This window comes from Rhagoletis zephyria, unplaced genomic scaffold, assembly GCF_001687245.7.
Source record: "Rhagoletis zephyria isolate East Lansing unplaced genomic scaffold, Rhagoletis_zephyria_1.1 Rzeph_scaffold_00296, whole genome shotgun sequence".
Lineage (NCBI taxonomy): Eukaryota > Metazoa > Arthropoda > Insecta > Diptera > Tephritidae > Rhagoletis > Rhagoletis zephyria.
The window spans coordinates 175,108-190,620 of NW_016157380.1; the positions used below are offsets into that span (position 1 = coordinate 175,108).

The 15,513-nt window shown below is 32.6% G+C and overlaps 1 protein-coding gene across 1 annotated transcript in view; it reads right to left on the reverse strand.

The window, feature by feature from the left end:
- Nucleotides 1-15,513, reverse strand: part of lqf (epsin homolog lqf) — a 31,339-nt gene that overhangs the window by 14,494 nt on the left and 1,332 nt on the right. The window lies entirely within an intron of this gene.

A 15,513-nucleotide genomic window follows, 5' to 3' on the forward strand; every position in this document is an offset into this window, starting at 1 on the left:
TTAATAATCGACTTTTTGAATCGATATTTTCCGGGTTGATTAAAAATTTAAATAAAAACAAGTAATTTTTAGAAAAAAAAACCGACTTCAACGCCCATATAAAAATATATATATATAGTAACAAGTCCTTGCTTCTCGAAGGTATCTTTATTAATGAATTCAATGGTTACACAATTCTTACAACTAAATTAACAATTATGAGCTTAATAAACTAATAGTGAGAGTCAAAGTGTGAATTGTTGTTGTTGCATTGTAACAAAGAGAAAGGGATTAGTTTAGAGAAAGTCATTAAAGAAAAGATCAGTTAGTAATTGAGCAAATTAGGAAAGGTGAAGAAGAGATGTGGGAAGATAAGTAGGAGAGGTAAAGAGAGAATGAGTAAAGAAGTGTGTTGTTGGTAGTGGGAGTGTGGGTATGTGACTATATATATATATCTCATGATCCACTGATCGGATCTCAACCAGATTAGTATGGGACCACCTCTGAGACACTACCTTTCCGATACAAAAAGATTATCGAAATCGGTTGACGTGGTCCGAAGTTATGCGGTAACATACATAAAAAAAAAATAAAAATAAAAAAAAAAATATTCCGACGAACTGATAACCTCCTCCTTTTTTGGAAGTCGGTTAAAAAAATATAAGAAATTTAATAATTCAACTAAATAAAGAAAAAATATTCAGAAATACGCTTAAAATGAAACTCCTTGTATTTTGGCATCCTTACAAATGCATCCGTATTAACATTAGGGGGTTAATGAGCAGAAAGTTGGACTAATCATTCCAGAACATAGTTTCTATCATGTAATTGACTAATCAAGTGACTGACGAATGTATTGAAAAGAGAAAGTCTGCGCTATGGAAAAAATGTTCATAATAATATGAAGGAAATGTTTCCATATGGAGTTTACATATGAAGCCCTAATCGCGAAAAAACGCAAGCGAAATTTGTTTCCATTTTTTTTTTTTTTGTTGGTGCAGAAATACATATGTCTGAAGTCAGCTGATTAAGTTAAGTAATATTTTGACCAATTTTTTTTTTTGTTTAGATATTTAATAAAAGTCTAGCACATTACATAACAACCACCATATAAATCCATATTTCAAACATTGAACAAAAAATATAAAAATTCGACGAACTTTGCAAATTTATCCAAAAAATTTGAACTTTTTATTCAGAATATTTAGAAAAATTTTGGCATGCAGTTTTTTAGCCCATTAAACTTTAGTAGGATAAAGTAAAGATTTCAAGAAGCTAGAAATCGCGTTGATTTTTAATATTTTTTTTTTGCAGCAAAAAGAAAATTTTGAAAAATGTTGCTAAAGTTTTTTTTTGGCGGTTAGGGATATAATATTAAAATATCGAAATTTTGTTTTAACTTAATTTATACAGAATTTTTTATATCGAACATTCCTAGGCGTGGGTAAAGCTTTAGCCTGGAAATTAAGGGAAAGCAGTCCTTATCGCTTCACGTGGCAACTCCGAAAGAAGCAACAACAATTTTCAGTGGCAGCGAACAAGTTTTAGGTGAAAGATTTTTTCTGAAATGTTACCATATTGATACGAAAAGAAGCTTTGTGAAAGGTTGCCGCTTTCATTTTATGTGTAGACTTTCGGCAAATCACTTCCTCCCTCGGCAGATCTACATATGCCCCCCACCCCCCAAGTACTATCACTCCAGCTAATTCGCCAAAAACTCTTTGGGGGATTATTATGCTGCTACAACAACTAAAACACTATCAAACAAATAGTAGTGTCTCTTTCATTCTGCGTAATGTTTTCGTCATGCATGGCGGAATGGAATGCTCGCATTTCCTAAAGGGATGGAAAGTAGCATAAATACATAACAGATCGACGTCAAACACCGGCGGGTTATTACACACAAAGGTATGTAGTATGTATGTATATATGTATGTACGTGTGTATGCCCATGAATGAGTCCATAGAGCACACTACGCTCGGAAGTGAACCCAAACACCAACGGCACAGCCCACACAAACAATCAGTCGACAATTCAAACCAACCGTACCGAATCGGGAATATTGGCAAACAAAAAACAAAGCGAAAAAGAGAATAATTCAATTTGCAAAAATTGCGAAAAAAAGCACCAAAGCAAAGTGTTTAAGTGTGAAGCCTTAGCAGTGCGGAATGAGCAAAAAATGAATGGGGAAAATTGCCAAAGCTGACCACAGCGCACAGTTGGCGCAGCAGCAACAGCAGCAGATTTAACAATACAACATATGGGATTTTTGTTTGTATGTAAATATAGTTGTACTATGTGGACACATACATACATATGTTTACTGTAAGGAAGGGTTTGATGTAATTAATATACAGAAACTAGATATTTAAATGTTCTTTTTTTAAAAAATATGGTACGAATATTTAACGTAACTTGTAAAAGTAGCGAGTCGAACAGAGCCTAAGAATATTAAAAATATGTACATATGTATGTATGTCGTTATATTTATTTTAAGCTTTTTGAAAATTTTAACTTTTACAATCAACTAGCAAAGCTTAAAAACTACACAAAATATCGTTACTTAATTTCCATAACTGCATTCACAATTTGTTTTCTTTCAGTCTGAATTTCGGTTACTCATACGCCCTGTCAAAACTCAATGAACTCAAGGCTATGGAGAGCAACTGTCTTGAAAGTAATGTGTGCCGCCGGTGAGCCAATTATTGCATTAGCAGCAGCATTACACTAAATGTTACAAATTTTTATAAAAGTAAGAGGGCAATTTGATAAATCAGTGACTATTTTGAATAACCGATATAATGTTCGGCAAAAAAACGTTTTATTTTCCAAATGGTCTCCTTTAAGCCGGATACATTAAGGCCAGCGTTTTTCCAATTTTTGAATTCCTTCCTCCTTCCTCCTCGTTGGACCTAAAAGTCACTGACTTTTCAAATTGCCCTCGTACAAACATGAATGTCATTATGACTATGAGTGTTTAACAAAGACTATCTAAAAAGTATAACAAGCAAACACAACACTTCGTAGAATATGTTAGTAAAACGATTTCATATGAAATTTAATGAAATACAAAGTGGACTAGTACAACCCTACTTCAAAATTAATTATATCGCAAAAGAGTGAGATTTTATGTCACTTTAGAATACACTAACAGGGCAACTACGGCAACTTTCTTTCAACTCACCACAGTCTTTCGAAAGACAATAGTCTTTCGTAAGACAATTATGAATTCTGGCAAATATCTTGAAAGCTCTTTTCTTGCTTTTCCAAAGATTAATTGAAAGATGTTTTAGCAAAAAGTTATCTAAAACTTAAATTAAACTCAAAAATATATATTTACTTTTTTTAAATAAAAAAACTATAAGTAAAATAAAATTAATTTAAAAAACTTTGTTTTAAAAGAAATTAAATTATAAAATACGTACGTTAAAAAATTAATAATACTAAAAAATATGTTGCTTTTAAACAATGAAATCTAATAATCAAAAGAAAATTAAAAAATAATTAATAAAGGAAAAAATCAAATAAATTCCAAAAATTAAATGAAATCAAAAAATATTTTTAAATATCAAAATCTAAAAATTTAAACATAGTCAAATTAAACAGGAAAAATAAAATAAAATAAACTAAAATAATATAAGGCAAAAAAATAAATATACACTATTCTTTTTAAACAATAAAAACTTTACATCAAAAGAAAATTAAAAAAAATAAAAGCTTGTAAAAAGAAACAAATTTAATTAAAAAAGAATATGTTAATAAAATATATGTGAAACTAAAAATAATTTTCTTTTTAAAACAATAAAAACTAAAAAGAAAATTAAATTTAAAAAAAAAAATTATAATTAAAAAAATAAATTAATTAATTAATTGGGTCCGAAAAAAAATAATTTTGGTATTAAAAAAAAAAAGTTTTAAAAGATAATCTAAAAATTAAAAGAAATTTAAATTAAAAAAAGCACATTTAAAAAGAACAAAATAAATTAAAATTAAAAAAGAAATTAAATAAGTTCCTAAATATTAAATAATTTTAAATTATATTAAGATAAATTAAATCAAAAATGTTTTTCTCTTTAAAACAATCTAATCATTAAAAGAAAATTAAGCGAAAAGAAGCTGAATTAAAAAAGAATAAAATATACTTTCCTAAACAAAACGCAATTAAAAAAATATATTTTCCTTTTTTAGACAAAAAAATTAAAAATGAAATTAATAACAAAAAACAAAAACATAAAATGAGTTTCTAAAAATTAAATTAAATTTAAAATAAATATATTTTTTTAAATTATAAAACCATAAATTTGGCCATTGCGACTGTTGGAACAGCGCGAGTAATATGATGTACATAGAAGTTCTTTCTGTCAAAAAAGCTTTTCACCATGAAAGTGACTAGGGAGCTTTTATTGTAAGATCTTCGTGCCAGAATAAACAGTCTTTCAATTGTCTTACAAAAGACTTTTAACCATGTAATGTGGAACGATTTTCCGTCATCCCTTGTCAAATTTGGTTTGGAGACAAACCGGTTTCGGCGTTGTGCCATCTTCAGTGTCATTTTTCGTTCTGAAACTTTTAACCATCTTAGCCCTGTGAAGGAGTGAGCTAAAGTTATTCTGGCGGACTGACGGAGTCGCGTAAACCAATAGGTACCTAGTAATTAATGGCAGATGGAGATAGAAGTGTTGGTTAAATATACATATTCAAAGAAAGTGGACATAATTTAAGATATCAAAGCTTTTTGCCAACTTCAGTGTAATGGTTGAAGCCCAAATTTTGTCACGTCTTCAAGCTTGTTGAACTCTGGGGCTCCAAAAAATTTCAGTCGCATTTTTGATACCGTCCCCATGCACATCCTGGGCACGATTATAGCACAACAAGCAGTGGATGGGTTAAGTATGCCAAGGGTAGAATTGATCAGGACTGTAGCAACTATAAACGGCCATTCGCAGTCAAGAAATACGAAATGTGCCTGAGCTGCAGCAACAAGTACCAGGTTGACCGAGCTTTGCCCGGAGTGCATATACTTTTTAAAGTTTTCAAGGTTTCAAAGTTTGCCCATATTACGATAATATAATTAATTTGTAACTAATTGCGAATAGGTGGCAACTTTATACGAGTCTTCTCGGAGATAATGCCTATTCAGCTAACCTTAGAATCCAAAACATTATCTGTGTACAAAATTCCATCAAAATCGTTAGAGCCGTTTCCGAGAACCCTCGTTTAAGATATTAATTATTAATACTCCAATTGATTCTTTTTTTCTCTTTTTAACGGCCATAAAAACAATGCCGGATTTCGATGCGGTGTTAATTGAAATTTTTGTAACCGATTGTAGAATCAAACTTCTCAACGGATTTCCATAACTGAATCAAATTTCTTTTAACGCATAAAATTTGCTCAATCCAATGGTCAGTATTTGATTGGGTGGCCCTTACGTCAATCAGCTGACCCTGCTGAGGTATTTATCGATTTCTTTTAAATATGTACGTATATACATATGTATGTATGTATATATGTAAGACGACGCGTGACTACAATCAACCACACTTTAGATTTTACTTTTCCTTCACTTTTGCTTGTTTGTTTTTCTCACTGCAACTATAACTAAAAATAAACTAATTGGCATATAAGTAAGTAAACAACGATGAACACGTGGGGCAACTGGTCATAAAGTAGTGACGAACAGACGAAAGCCGTTCGAGTTTGCTAAAAATGCAAATGGGCGAATGTAAATACAACTTCAATAAAGTTAGGCCACATAAAGTTGCCGCTACGCCGACAATGCGATGAAAAACATAAATGAAAATTTTAAATTCATGATTTTTAATTCGAAAACGAAGCAGACACTTACAGCTGTGTGCGCAGGAAATGTATTCGCGAGTAAGGTCATGAAAGGAATATTTTGAATTTCATTTCTATTACTATTGAAAATAAATTAAAAATGGTGCAAAACTATTCTTAATGGAACTAAATGAGTGCATATGTCACTTTTTTATTCGAATTAATTATGCGGACATTGTGACATCGAAACGGGAGTGCCCAGACCGAGCGGAATAGAGTACTCGCCTCGAAGGAAGGAAAACGTAACGGCAATTTATATCCGAACAAAAGTTGTCTGTCATGCTAAAGACGGCCTACGGACGTTTCATAATTTTAATCAAAACTAGGAATCAATCGAATGAATCAAGCATGATTGACCATTTATGAACCTCAGTTATGCTTGAGCCTAGCGTTGACGCTAATTGATAGAAAGTTTGAGTGACTTAAGCGGTAGCGTGTGTGTTGGACCGTCCAGGACAATTTCGATCAAGCTTTGTCATTCATAGTCCATTCTAGTGAAGTTTCTGTAGTCTTCAGGATCGATATCAGGCAGAGCTTTAGGTAAGTTATTTACCACTGTCGCCGTTTCGTCTTAACTTAATTTTGCACCCGCTTAAGGGCAGTCAAGATCAATACAAGAATGGCCAAATGTGTACTAAAAACGAATTGATATACAACAGACACTTGACGAAAAATTGATGGGTTGATTGAAGAAAGCGTCAATGAATTTTATGAGAAACTGTTTTTCTCCGCAGAAAGACACTCGGAGGCTAGCCATTGCCTGCCGAGGGGCGACCGCTGTTAAGAAAAAAACTTTTTTCCATATTTTTTGCGATGTTGCTTTGACCAAAGCTTGAACCCAGGTCCTGCGGAGTGGAAGCGCGCACTGCTAACTGCAGTTTCACAGGTTCTGGTTCTCGCCCAGCGTTCACTAAGCTGACCCTCATGGCCCATCTGTTCAAGAGTACTCAGAAATTAGTCAAGGTTACCCCACCATCTTCTTGTGCGACAAGAAAAAATGTCATTTTCTCGAAAAATTTACGTGAACGATCTCTTTCCTAGCTTAATACCGAATACCTCGCCAAAATGCAAATTAGTTTTTTTAAGGGGAAACCCCTATTATATTATAAACGCAGTATCATTGCCTAAGCTAGCTTAGGTTCAAACATTTATTTGTAGTCGAAATCTATTGAAAAGAGAAAATATTACAAAACTTGCTCAAAATCATTTTCAGCTTTCACGACCCCATCGTTGTGATTGAGTATAAAACGACTCTCGTATTTTTTCTTTGTTGCCATATTTCTACGTTTTTTAAATAATTGTCTGTAATCTTATCAAGTGCAATGAAGGCTGTCAAGTGTTTGCATGCAATTGCGAATGGGCATATGAGTGCGATTTTACCTTTACCTTTAATGACTGTTCAAGAAATTATTGATATAAGGTATATATATGTACATTAGACCGTACCACATACCAAGCGGAAAAAAAACAAAAGTGGTACACAAGGGTAGTAGCAACAGAGTTCTGGTGGGTAAGTACTAGAACGGGGTACTTGAGGTTAATGAACTTTGAACGAAACAAATAATTTTGTCCTCGAGACAAAAACATTAGACTGTAAATGCCGAAGAAATAACGAAAAATTAAAATTAAAATTAAAAATTAAAATTAAAAAATAAAAAGGCGACCACTAGGCTCGGAAAAATAAATCACGAAATTGCTTGCAAAAATATGGCCAACTCTTTTTCGGTACGCCCCAATGAACGTATGTATTTGTAAACAAACAGTAAACATACACTTATATTGTATTATGCAGATAATAAGTATATGCCAACAAATTCTTGCTAATGCGGCGTACAACAAAAGTATGATTAGTATAAGAAAAAGTGTGACGATAAGCTGTTAGGAATGTTCTTTATCACACAAGTATGTGAATTGCTTTAAATGATGAAATATCAGATTTTGCGATCAAAAAGTCACTTCAAAAAGTGGCAAATATAGATCGACGAATGTGGTTATATGAATAATTAGTTGTTTGTGAAATATGTCGGAAAAACACCTGAGCAGATTTTGCGTCGAAAAAGTTTGAGGAAATTTCTATTTTCATAAATGACGAAAAACTCCAAACGCATTAAACTTTATGGGTCAATGCAATGAAATAGTTTTTTGGTGCCTCTAAAACACTTTTGCGGAGCGCTATTGTAGAAAGTAAGCATCTGAACTTAAATATATAAGAAAAAGGGATAAAAGATCGGACCCGATAGTTTAGGATACTTTTTTTATGACTCGTCCTTTTAGCGACTTCCTTAAAACAAAACATCACAAATAGCCAATTGCCGAACGTAAGCGGTAACAACAAGCCGCATGCACACCACAAATTGAAGAAGCGCCAATTTTTATTTTCATTTTTCAATTCTATAACCGCGAAATTTCCAGAACTAGAATTGCGTTGCCGAGCCAACACATAATACAACTTTTTTGACATGAAAATTGGTACAACATACCAACATAAATGGGATCCAGTATGTGAGCGAAAAGACCCAAATGTATCACTGCAGTCGCATTCTATAACAACGGCAACTATTACTGCTATTTTTAAAAAAAATCTTTATATAAAAGAAGCCCTAAATCTAAATTCTACTTAATTCTGCCCAAAGCTTCGCCCGAATCGAGGTATTGTTTTGTATGAGCAATTATGTTATTTCCACAGAAGTCAATGGACTTTTTTCGATTCCAAGTATCTCTTTTTGTTTCTTCTTTGGAATATACTACGCGTGGCCACCGAGGGTGGAGGGGGGTTAAAAATTGGAAAAAGGGGGTCACGTAGTACGGGTACGTTCCCTTATAGTCTTTGTATTTTTAAATTCATATTTAAAATTGTTTTCTGATTTTTACAACCAAGTATTTTATTTCTTTCATTGTTTTTTTGTTTAATTTCTAAATTTGGTTTAAGTTTTTTAGTTTATTTCAATTAAAATTTTTTAATTACCGATTTTTTTCTTATTTTCTTAAATTTTTTACTTTTCATTTTTTTAATTCCTTTGGTTTATTTTAAATTTTTATTGCCATTTTTTATATTTGTTATTTCAACTAATTTTAAATTTGTTTCTATTATTTTCAACGTTTTTAATTTTTTATTTTTTCATATATACATACACATATATTTTTTAATATTTTTTAGAAATATTTTGTATTTATTTTTTTTTTTGTTTTTCTTTTTATTATTTGGGCCATTTAATTGTGACTGGTGGAACATTTGACTCCAGAACGTGATCAACTGTGAATTATAACTACGGGTGGTATTATCACTTGCGAAGCGAATGAATTTGGCGAAGCGAAAAGTTTGGTGGACGCAACTTACATAAATATTAAGAGTGTTCGTTTGTATCAGCTTGTGCGATTTCTTTACATCGCGAACACTCTTAATGCCTTCTCTGCCTCCTAAATATGTATGTCGTCGGTTGGCGGCCGCTGTGGTGTAATGGTAAGCAATGTGCGCTTCCACTCCGCAGAGCCTTGGTCCAAGCCCTGGTCAAAGCAACATCCCAAAAAAATATAGAAAAAGGGTTTTTCCTAACAGCGGTCGTCCCACGGCAGGCAATGGCAAACCTCCGAGTGTATTTCTGCCATGAAAAACAGCTTCTCATAAAAATACAATCGACGTTCGGAGTCGGCGTAAAAGTGTAAGTCCCTCCGCTTTGTGTGACAACATCAAGGCGCACGCCACATATCGGAGGAGAAGCTCGTCAAAACACTAACATATATGTAAGCGCCAATCTATTATTATGTATGTCGTCGGAACTTATACTTATATTTAAATAGCTAATGTATAAAATTTCTTTAAAAAAACCCAAAGCATTTCTTAGTTCTTTCTAACTATTACTGTGACTCTGTTGCGCTCTCAAACAAGAATTTTACCCAAAACACCTCATTTTCAAGCCAAATTTTTTTTTGGTTGTAAAATAATTACCATAATTTAAAAATGTATGTCGTTTCCGTCTTTTTATTGAACGACCCATTTTTTTATTTTATAGATTTTCCAGTTTTTTTTTATCTTTTATTATATTTTTAGTTCATGAAAATATTTGATTATTTTTAATTTTTACTGCTCAATTATTTCCATTTTTGTTTTATTATATTTTATTTTGATTTTTTTTTTAATGTCGTCATTTTTTCTTAGATAATATATTTTTTAATTTCTTATAACTAATTACTTTTATTTTACTTTTTATATTTTATTTACATTTATTTTAAATTTTTATATATGTTTCATCTATTTTATTTCTTTATTATTCTCTCCTTATTTACTTTTTCCTTTTTAGAATTTTATTATACATTATATAATTTTTTTATTCTATTTCTTTATTTTTTTACTCGTTTAATACATTTTACTTTTTTCTTCTGGTTTTTTAATTTATTTTGAAGTCCTTTTTTCGTTTTTATTTTTTTACTTTTTCATTGCCATTGTTTTTTTTCAATTTTATTTTATTTTTCATATGTACTATCATTTGTTTATTGTTGTATTTGCTTTTAATTAGTTTCTTTTTAAATTTCATTGCATTTTTATTATTTTTTGTTTAATTATTTAATTTCTTAGTTTGCTTTTTTAATCGTTTCCGAGGTCAGCTAGCAAGGACCTGATACTATAACCATGACCATCCTAATTTCAGATGCCATGATACGAAAAAGACTTAAGCTCATAAACTAGAAAAAAAATATGTAAATGTTGTTGCTAACTGGCAGTAGTTTAACCGATACCGTAGTCGCATAAGAAAGCGAGCTACTCATGAATGTGTCAATCGTTATCTCTGACGTGTCTATATGCATTTATTGTGCATATAAAATGTACGTAAATATTTACACATGTATGTATGTACACTGGCGGTCATTAAAATATACTCAATTGGATACAAAATACCGTTGATTTTTAAGTTGTTTTTTTTTTGCTGACGGTGTCACGTATTTTTTCCCATACAAAGTGTGCTCGACAATTTTTTTATATGGAAAAGAATGCCTAGCATCGTCAACAAAAAAAGTGTCAAAAATCAACGGTATTTTCTAGCCACTTGAAACTTGCACTTTCTTACCCTAAAATTTAATGGCTACAAAACTGCCCATTCTGAATAAAAATTTCAAAAATTTCTTGAAAATTTGTCGAACTTTTATACTTTTTGAATAAAGTTTGAAAAGGGGATTTATATAGTGTTTGTTGTATAGCTAGCCCGGCTTTTATAAAAAAATATTAAACACAAAATTAACAATTTAAATATGTATAGCCAAAACTCTTCAAAGTAAGGCGAGTCTATTCTAATGACCGCCAGTGTATGTATGCATGCATATATAAATACCAAGCATAAATATTTCACTATTGACTCAAAGCTGGCAAACATGAATGAAAATGCTGTGTGCCAGCGAATGCTGAATGCTGGCAATTGTTGTTGTGCACTAATTAAAAATCGTTAGCAAGACTTCATTTGCATAAATTGGCACACAATAACGTAAAGCATGAAGTGATAGAGTTGGAAGAGCAGCAGCCAATGGCTTAAAGCCATGAACAACGAAGTCAGAGTAGCTTCTGGATTTTAGAGCATGTAAATAGCGGTTTCATGATGGCGATTTGTGCGAAAAAAAATGTACCTAAAAGCTCCGCCGGAAAATTCGGAGTGAGTATGCTATCAGTATATGACGCACAAAATGGGCTATTTATTTTTGTGTTCTTATCACGTTGTTTGTGTGCACGTTTATTTGGTGGTAGTACATATGTAAGTAGAAGCAGCATGCAATGGCTATAATGAAAGTATATAGTAAATATTTCATGGGTGCATGAACTTGACTTTCAGACAATTTCACTGTACGTACTCTGCGCCATTTAGGCTGTTAGAGCAGCGCTCAAAATCTGTTTTTTTTTTGTAAATGACATTTTTGTCTGCAATGCTTTTTTATACTGGCATACTCATTGCTTTACTAGCGCCAAGTTCAACGAATTTTTGGCACAAATGCAACGCATTTAAATGCATACAAACATATCTACATACTCGTACATAAATTTACACAAGGCAAACACAAATAAGATTTGCCATGTACTTAGAAATATAAAAAACAATAAAAGACGCCATCAAGTGCAGACAATTGTCGCGAATTTGCTGTACATTGCTCTCAAAATTCGTTCTCCGCCTGACTGGCATGAGGATTAGCAAATTAGGCGGCAATTATCTGGAGTGTCGGTGTTGACGCAGTTATAGGGACAAAGCAAAACATAAACAAACTAATAAACGTAAGTATGTTTGATAATTGTACTCCCAAAATAATTTATTTGTCTAATTTGAATGACTTTTTTATCAGTTAAGTGATAAAGAACAAAGAATAAGAAGCGTATTGCATTTAGAAAAGACCGTAGACGTATGTGGATATGTATGTATGAACTTAAAATTAGAACTTTTGAAGTACGCATTGCATTATTTAAATTGTTGATCGCATGACAAACGCTGAGAAAAAAGTATTGCAGCACAAAAAACCTGCAAGAGTAGAGACAAGTTTTGCAAGAAAATTTTGTGGATATAAACAATATACCTACATATGTATGTACATATATAGTATATACGAACATAATACTAAAGATTACAATTATATTATCGAAACAAATAGTAGCTACATACAAATGTAGTTGTTTTCAGCCAAGAACATTTAGCACATAACTCCCAAAGAAAAATGAATGTCAACTACTTATAGCAATCATTGGACTCAAGTCACTTGGAACACCGCAACAGGCGACTTTATCTGCCGACAACCCTAACGGCCTTGTCCCTGTGGACCAACCCCCGCAGAAGCTGCACCCTTCCTAGGGCTGCCGTTAGTGGAACTTGACGACAACGACTGAGATACCAACCGGCCTGGGCGGGGTTGTTGTAGCCGCTACAAAAACAACAACAACTTTATCTGCCTTGATCGGAGCCCAATCACCACCTGTGCCAAGACAGGTTACGATCTAGTTACTGTACCCGTCTCAACAGCTACCTGTGCAGACTCGACCCCAATATTCCCAATGATGCCGAACGCATGTAGAGGCTTCTCGCTTTGTGCTTCTGCGCCCCCTTTGCAAGAATTTGGTATGAGACATTTAGCCGCGAGCGTTTTTTTAGGCTGGTTCCGACAAAAAAAAGTGGTTGAGGAGCATGGACGTAGAAATTGACTTTTAATAAAACTAGTTCTGGCAAGTCAAGAAAACATGTGCACGCTTTAAATCTTTAAGAAAAGATTGCATGGACAAAATATGTATTCAGCGTGCTGTAGCAAGATTTTTTGTAGCCAGTACTCTGAAAATAAGAAAAAACGTGGACGAATACTTTTCTAAGTCACAACAAAAACGACGAAAAAAGCTGCATGTGAACATATTCAAAAAAATTGCTTACTTTCAATAAGAAAGCTGTGAAAGAGTCTTAAATTAATAAGAAAAAAAGAATTCTTTATTTTATAAAAATTCCACAACATAAACCCCAAAAATCAGAGTTCGGATAACCTTGTGCAAAATCGAAGAAAATTCCGCAAATTTTCATTAAAATATTGCACTTTTTAATTAGACTCTTTAGAAAAAAATTTAGTATGCATTTTTTAGCCCATTTAATTTTAGTATAATAAAGTGCCAGTCTGAGGAAGCTAGGACTTACCATTGATTTTTGACAGTTTTGCAAAAAAAAATCGCTGTGCATAAACTTTATTGACTGACTGTATGTATGTATTTATGTACATATGTGTGTGTATATCCATAATCTTTTCGACGTAGTAAAAATATATCGTATCAACCATGAGGAATAACGGCCGGACGCATTTATGCAATGACGCATAACTAAATTACTTATCAGGCCAAGGTATGGCTTAAATGCTCAGGCAAGTAAATTGATAAGCGCAAAAATAATAAAAACATAACTATGTATGTATATGAAAATATAAATATGTACTTAGTTCTCCAGCGAATTTTGTTTGGCACAACAAACTACTATTTTAAACTACATATATATTACACAAATTAGTGAGAAATTGATAAGCCATGTGAATTCAGGCAAACATAAGTATTTTATGATGACTGATAAGGAATGCATGTATTCACCGTATAGCGCACATGTGAGACGATGAATGGACTTGAGCAATAAATATGAAAATAAAACCGAAATATCGAGAAAAAAAATATTTCTACATATGCATCATAGGTATGTTCAGGGCTGTCGAGAGAAAACTCGGGCCCCTATACATAAATTGTACTAATTCAAAATCATGTGATCATTTTCTTTAATGCATAAAGTTCGAAACAATTAGCACGAATCGGAATATGTTTATAATAAAAGCCTATAACGAACGAGCTATTATATTGAAACAAAATAAATAATAAAAAGTTATGGTTGTGATAATTCAAGCCCATTAAAAACCCCGGCCCGGGCCCGGGGATTCACCCCTTTCGCAGCCTCCCCCGCTCCCTCTTGTTGTATATAAGTACGTGGGGAAAAACTCGCTTGTGGTCTAAATATATTGCGAAATATTGCGTTTTCCTTAAAATACAGAGACCGCTGTATTATATTGTTTTTAATTTTAATGTTAGAAGAGCTTAAATGAATTTCACTTAGTACATAATTATTAAATAACAGTTCATAATTATTGCAAAAAATTGTTTTTAGTGTAGCATATTGGCAGGCTATGAGTATTGCAATCGACAAAGCAAAGCAATAGTTATCTACACATACATTCATAGTTTGCGGAAAAAATAGCGCTATGGATGGCAAGCTCAGCGTATTTTCTTGCATGAGTGATGACTGCGATGCGTACATATAAAACAAAAACCTGAATTGGGCAAGGCTTAGGAAAATGTATGCGCCTTGGTGACTATTGTGTAAGCTATTTCACAAATACACATATTTTTCGAATTTTGGAGAAATAGAATACATAATCGGGCGATTCTTAAAGCGATTCATTGTTAAGAACAGATTTCACTAATAGCAAAAGAAAAACTAATTTCATAAAAGTGAGTAGGCGACTCCATTGAACAAGTATGCCATCAATAGTCAAGCCTGTACTGTGTAGTCCAAGCAACATAAGCAAACATGTACATATAAGATCCACGCAAACGAAATATTTTGTTTTATAGCAAATTTATGAAGGCGAAAGGCAAAATCAAAGCAAAATAGATAAATAACAGCTTCCGGCTGACGGCAACAGCACAAAACATGAGCATAAATTTAATGAACAGAGAGGCAGTGCGTCAACTGACTGCACATCAGAGCGCTCAAAGAAGCTTACGTATATTACAAATGAAATCGTAGATGTGGCAGATTAGTTAGTTAAAGGCAAACAACTTAGTAATAGTAATACAAGTTGAGGTAAAGCTATTCTACAGCAACGTTATTAGAATACTAAACTGTGTTTAAGATGTACTGACTGCTACATATGTAGGTATGTGTACTGGTTATGCTGTGCTCTATTAAATTGGTTAATAAACTCAATAATGATGAGAGAAAATGAAGAAAGAACAAAAGAAATTCGGGTGGAAGAATAGTAACAATACAGGAGCTACAACGAAAATTTGATTTTAATTAGCGGTATGAGCTAGAAAACAAAGAAATACCTACAAAAGGTCACTTAAAATAGAAAATAGCAAGGAAAGAAACAACAAACATACACAACTAATAGATACTTTAAAGAACTTAAAATATAGCTACACAACACACGGGTAT